At 37.1% G+C, this 6,777-nt stretch overlaps 1 pseudogene; it reads left to right on the top strand.

Moving 5' to 3' along the window:
- Positions 1 to 4,217, top strand: part of LOC114042499 — a 24,262-nt pseudogene extending 20,045 nt beyond the window's left edge.
- The last annotated feature ends 2,560 nt before the right edge of the window (positions 4,218 to 6,777 follow it).

Below are 6,777 nucleotides of genomic sequence, written 5' to 3'. Positions count from 1 at the left end.
CAGGACTTTCTCAACATCAAAGAATTCATACTGGAGAGAAACCTTATGAATGTAATGAATGTGGGAGAGCCTTCAGTGTAAAGGAAAGGCTTGTTCAGCATCTGAGAATTCATACTGGAGAGAAACCTTATGAATGTAATGAATGTGAGAAGGCCTTCAGGAATAAGATATCTCTTACTCAGCATCAGAGGTTTCATACTGGAGAAAAACCTCATGCATGTAGAGAATGTGGAAAAGCCTTCACTCTGAGGAAACAGCTTATTGTTCATCAGACAGTTCACACTGGAAAGAATCCTTACGAATGTAATGAGTGTGGGAAAGCCTTCAGTCAGAAAAGTTCTCTTATGAGACATCAGAGAGTCCATACTGGAGAGAAACCTTATGAATGTCATGAATGTGGGAAGGCCTTCTATATGAAGGGAGAGCTTACTCAACATCAGAGATTTCATCTTGGAGGGAAGCTTTTTAATTGTAATGAATGTGGGAAGGCCTTCAATGTGAGGTCAAAACTTATTCTGCATCAGAGAGTTCATACTGGAGAGAAACTTTATGAATGTAATCAGTGTGGGAAGTCCTTTAGTCATAAGATATCTCTTACTCAACATCAGAGGTTTCATTCAGGAGAGAAACCTTACGAATGTAGAGAATGTGGGAAGGCCTTCACTCTGAGGAAACAACTTACTGTTCATCAGAAAATTCATATTGGAGAGAACTCTTATGAATGTAATGAATGTGGGGAGGCCTTTAGTAAGAAGAGTTCTTTTATTCAACATCAGAAAATCCATATCAGAGAGAAATTTTTTGAATGTAATGAATGTGGAAAGAGCTTCAATGTAAGGTCTCGACTTATTCAACATCAGAAAATTCATAGTGGTGAAAAACTTTATAAATGTAATGAATGTGGAAAAGACTTCAATATGAGGTCAAGACTTAATCAACATAAAAAAGTTCAAACTGGAGAGAAACCTTATAAATGTAATGACTGTGGGAAGGCCTTTTCTTTGAGGTCAAAACTTAATGTGCACCAAAGGATTCACACAGGAGAGAAACCTTATGAATGTAATGAATGTGGGAGGGCCTTCAGTGTAAAGGAAAGACTTGTTCAGCATCTGAGAATTCATACTGGAGAGAAACCTTATGAATGTAATGAATGTAAGAAGACCTTTAGTCATAAGATATCTCTTACTCGGCATCAGAGGTTTCATTCAGGAGAAAAACCTTATGAATGTAGAGAATGTGGGAAAGCCTTCACTCTAAAAACACAATTTACTGTTCATCAGACAGTTCACACTGGAAAGAATCCTTATGAATGTAATGAGTGTGGGAAAGCCTTCAGTCAGAAAAGTTCTCTTATGAGACATCAGAGAATTCATACTGGAGAGAAACCTTTTGAATGTCATGAATGTGGAAGGGCCTTCTATATAAAGGGAGAACTTACTCAACATCAGAGATTTCATACTGGAGGAAAGCTTTATAATTGTAGTGAATGTGGGAAAGCCTTTAATGTAAAGTCAAAACTTACTGTGCATGAGAGAGTTCATACTGGAGAGAAACCTTTTGAATGTAATCAGTGTGGGAAGTCCTTTAGTCATCAGGTATCTCTTACTCAACATCAGAGGTTTCATTCAGGAGAGAAACCTTATAAATGTAGAGAATGTGGGAAGGCCTTTACTCTGAGGAAACAACTTACTGTTCATCAGAAAATTCGTACTGGAGAGAAACCTTATAAATGTAATGAATGTGGGGAGGCCTTCAGTCATAAGATATCTCTTACTCGGCATCAGAGGTTTCATACTGGAGAAAAAACAATGACTATAATGGCAAATCCTATTTAATATACTAAATATAAAAGGCTCTTCATGTAAGTGCAGAACTTATTGGACAACTCTCTTCATCACAGAATTCATACTGAAGAGAAACCACATGAATGTAGTAAATGCCATATTACATCATTGTTTGGTGTTTACTAAATATCAGAAAACTGAGGAGGAAGCCTCTAAGTGCAATAAATGTGGAATGTCCTTTGAGTTTTCTAGTCTTTCTGAGCATTAGAGAATTCATGCTGGAGGGAAATCTCATGACTGGAATGACTGTAGAAAGGCAATCTGAGGAGACAGTTTAATCAATACCAGAAAATTCACAAGGTAGAGTAGCCATATGACTGTGATGAGTTAGTTACATCCTTTTTAAAAATTAGGACAAATCCTCTAAAAAGTGAATTCATACTAAAGAGAAACCTTATTATTGTTACAAATATAGGAATACATTCAGTGTAAGGAGTCAGGAGCAATATTCTCTGTCCTTGAGAATATGTCTCTCCAAGACTTCAAAGTACCCTTGGAACTTCTTAGTATAATTATTTCTGTTGTTGTGTGTCTCCTTCATTGCCTGGGTATAGCGGATTATTATGATCTGACAACTGATTCCTTCACCTGAACTGGTTATAGTCAAAAGTGCCATAATCTGAGCCTTTCTTTGACAAACTGGAAAGCATGCTATGTTAATGGAAGCAGGTGTGTTTCCATGCATTCCAGTTTTTCTTAAGGGATGTCAATCTCTGTACAATTAATTATTTTTACAAGATTTAAATTCTTTGGATATATGGAACTGATCTAATAAAAGACAATTTGTTTGAGACACAGAAGCTTAAAAAAAAGCACAACTAGATATTGATTTGGGAGACTTGAGTTTTGTCTATAGATGTGAGTGTGAAAGCTCACAAAAATGTTTATTTTAGTTGTCTTTATGTGTTTATATATAATTGAATAGATTGAAAACAAATTAAATTAGAGTCCATTTTAAAGTAATAGGCATTTCAGTAGTGATTCCTCCAATTTTCTGATTGGGGTTGAAGCCCCATCTGGGCAGAATTTTCTTTCTTCTGGAACTGATTGGAAAAGGGAAACTTCTTTTCTCACTGGCCACTTTCCCAGTGATTCAGCTGGGGTGAAGGACTAAGAAAAAAAAATAGAATACTGCAGAGTTAAAAAGCTTCTTGCTTCCTAGGTTTATTGCTTTGTAAATAAAGACGATAAATTTATGACACCAATTCAAATCAGGCGTGAAATTTTTAAAAAATGATCTTGCATTTTTTACAAGAATTAAGTATAATTTTACAAGAATTAAGCTCTGGATTTATTATGAATTGTTAAATTGGGAATTCTAAGATTACAACTAGTCTAAAAGAGTTGTCTGCTCCTGTTTCTTCCCAAGAAGGGACAATATTTTAAACTTGTTTTTGCTGGCTTAACAAAAATTTTTTATATTGTTTTCCTGCTATTATAGCAAGAAGCTGGTAATGTTAACTCTATAATTATGCTAGCTCTCTAGTTGAGCTAATTATAATTTTGCTACCATGTCCATTCCTCTGGAACTAACATTTCCCCATTGTGACCAAGGAATATTTTGTTTCTGAAAATTTGTACTTTTGTTTTGAAAGCTTTACCTTTGAGACTATAAACTGCATGTGTGACCTGGACAAAATTCTGAATAATATCATATGAAGCACTTAAGTTGCAAATATTTTTTAAAAAAGCACCTTGGTATGCTGAGAGTTAATTTAGTTCTGGTAGGCAACGAAAACCAACTTGAGCAAGGCCAAAACCTTACTAGCCTCTGCATCTCTGTAGAAATGTGAAAAAATTTTTGTGAAAAAGAATCAAAACTTTCATAAATTTTAAGCTGAGACAAAAATAGGCCACAATAATTAGGAAATAGATTTTGACTGGGCAAGATGGTACATACCTGTGATCTCTGGGTGTGCTGGGAAAGCTAAGACCTGTGGATTGGTAGCACCTGTCCAGGAGTTGGGAGTTGTAGTGGACTAATCAGATCAGGTGTCTGCACTGGTTGTCACCATTATGCTGAGTTCCTGGGAGCAGAGAGGGACCACAGTCTGCTTAAGAAGGGGAAATAAGCCCCACTAGGAAGCAAAGCTGGTCAGAATCCTTGTGCCAATCAGTAATGAGGTCAGGGCCAGAAATAGCCACTGCACTTGAACTGTGGGTGACATGGTGATTCCCAGTCTCAAAAAAAAAATAGGTTTTGTATTTAATTTTTTTATTGATTTGTTATGTTGTTAATGTGGATTTTTACAAATTTATGCATCTGCATGAGTGTCTGATTTCCCTTTGAACAGAGGACATTTAGCTTGGGACAGTACATTCTCCACACTGGAAGCAGACCCCCTACCTTAACAAAGCATTTATAACTCAAGTAATTGGCTGGGATCATGAGCAAGCAGCGCAAAAAGAGTCAGACCATAGAATCTTACTTTGGTGACAAAGAAGATCAAAACATACAACCAGAAGAAAACAACAAAGTCAAAGCTCCTACATCGAAAGCCTCCAAGAAGAATATGAATTGGTCCCAGGTCATGGAAGAGCTCAGAAAGGATTTTGAGAAAAAGCTTTCAGATCATAGATGTTAGACTTGGGACTAGAAGAGACCTTAGAGATCATCTTCTAGTCCAACTCCTTCATTTTACAAATGAACAGGCCATTGAGGTTCCATAACTTGTTTAACATCTTCCCCCCCCCCCCCCCCCCCCGGGAGTCAGGAGCAGAACTGGGATTAAAACCCAGGTTTTTGGAGCCTAAGTCCTGCATGATTTTCCTTGCACCCCACTGCCTTCCAAGAGGATGCAGAAATCAAAATCACATTTTTTCTTACTTTCTTCTTAAGGTAGAGTCACACAGACTTAAAAACAGACAACAAGAGTTAATGATTTTAAGGGCCCAAATACTCAAACTGATCTGTGATCTCAAACTTATTCCCTCCAAAATATATAGATCACAGTCCATCCACATGGACGGTGCAACTCTTGTCCGTGTCCTCCCATAAATTCTGTGTGCTGAGGGCTAGATTTACTTTTTTTGGACTGGATACACCACACCAATGCCTTTATCTGCCTCTCCAAGGCAAATTGTGTACTGACTTTCCCACAAGAATAGCTTGAAGACCTCCAAAGAGGGGAAGCTACCACCTCTCAAGGCAACTTGTCCCACTTTTGGACACCTCTAATTGTTAGGAAGATTTCTTGACATTAAGCCTTTCTTGACATTAAATTTCCCACTTTGCACCTTCTAACCCATTGCTCCTATTTTTTTTTCCCAAGGGGCCAGACATGAAAAATCTAATCCCTCTTTCACATGACAGACCTTCATATTCTTGAAGATAGCTGTCATCATGTTTCTCAGTCATGTCTTCAGTCTAATCATCCCAGTTCCCTCAACTGACCCTCTTATGTTAAGGCCCTTCACCATCCTAGCTGCCCTTCTCTGGACACTCCAGCTTATGAGTGTTTTTCTTAGATCATGACACCTAGTAACTACTATAACACCTAGGGCTTTTTCAGAGTGACTATCGATCTCTGCTTCCCTTACCTTTCATGTGTGAAGACTATTATTTTTATCCAAGTGCAAGTTCATTTTTCTTTTTTGAATGTCATCTTACTGGATTCAGCCCGGTGCTGTAACCTGACGAGCCTTTTGGATCCTGACTCAGTAAACTAACATTAGCTATCCTTACCTTTGTGTCATCTATAGAATTGATAAGCATGTTATCTATGTCTTTATCCAAGTCATTAATAAAAATGTGAAACAGCACAGAGCCAAGCACAAGTCCTCAGGTACTGCAATGGGCGATGTCTTTTCACATTGATATTGAACCATTAATAACTATTTTTTAGACTCAGACCATTAGACCAGTTCTGAATCTGTCTGATTGCACTATTATTTAATCTTTATTTCTTCTTCTTTTCCACAAGAAGAGTATGAGGTATTTTGTCAAAAACTTTGCTAAAATATAATGAACTATATCCTCAGCATTCTTCTCATCTAATTATTTAGCAATCTTGTCTAAAAAGAAAATGAAGTCTATCTGTCATGATCTGTTCCTGATGAGGCCATGCTGACTCTTTGTGGTCATTCCTTCCCTTTCCCCATAGTTGCTACTGACCTCTTTAATGATTCATTCTAGAATTTCCCCCAGAATCAAAATGAAGCATTTCTCTTGACTTCCATAATCTTTCAAATATCACTGATGGTAGCTGAGCACATTTGTACTTCATCTGAGCCAAGGAGCTTGAATTAATTGAAGGCAGCTGGTTACCCTCTTATTGTCTCCTTACTTATCTTGGGGCATCAGCTCTGAATCATTTCTGTTCTGAAATTTCCAGGGTAGAGGTCATTCTTTTTTTGGAGAGAAAATGAAATAAAAATAAAAATTGAACAGCTCTTCTCTGTGTTCTCAATTATCATCCACCCCTCAGGAAAGGTCCTGTCTCTTTGATCTTTCTTTTTCTCCCAACATAACTTAAAAGCAGTAACACCACCACTGCGTTTTTATTGTCCTTTATTTTCCTCACTGGCCTTGGTTTGTTCTAAGTTTTAACATTCCTGATACTATTTTTTTCAGGACCATATACTATTGGTTTTGGTCTTGCTTCTGTCATCTGAATACAGTTTTCCCTTTTTCAATCTAAGTTGATTGATGAGTTTGCTGTGCATTCACTATACACTTTGGTCTTTCCAGACAAATCCCCTTTTTTCACCTCGTTGGAATTTTTTCTCTTTCTGTCTTCAGCATTTCATTTCTGAGTTTCTCCCATTCCTTCTGAGCTGACTTCACCATAAAGCATTTTATTCCATGGGAACCTATCAATCATTCCTTTGAACTATTTGAAATCCTCTTTCTTAAAAACTAGGGTACTTGTCAGGCTATGTTTTTTCCTTTTATATTTAGATTCCAAAGCAAAAGATTTTATAATACCTTGGT

The sequence above is a fragment of the Vombatus ursinus genome, unplaced genomic scaffold (assembly GCF_900497805.2).
Source record: "Vombatus ursinus unplaced genomic scaffold, bare-nosed wombat genome assembly UNPS02014489.1, whole genome shotgun sequence".
Lineage (NCBI taxonomy): Eukaryota > Metazoa > Chordata > Mammalia > Diprotodontia > Vombatidae > Vombatus > Vombatus ursinus.
The sequence above is the reverse complement of the archived record's forward strand: the minus strand, read 5'-3'. Positions and strand labels throughout refer to the sequence as shown.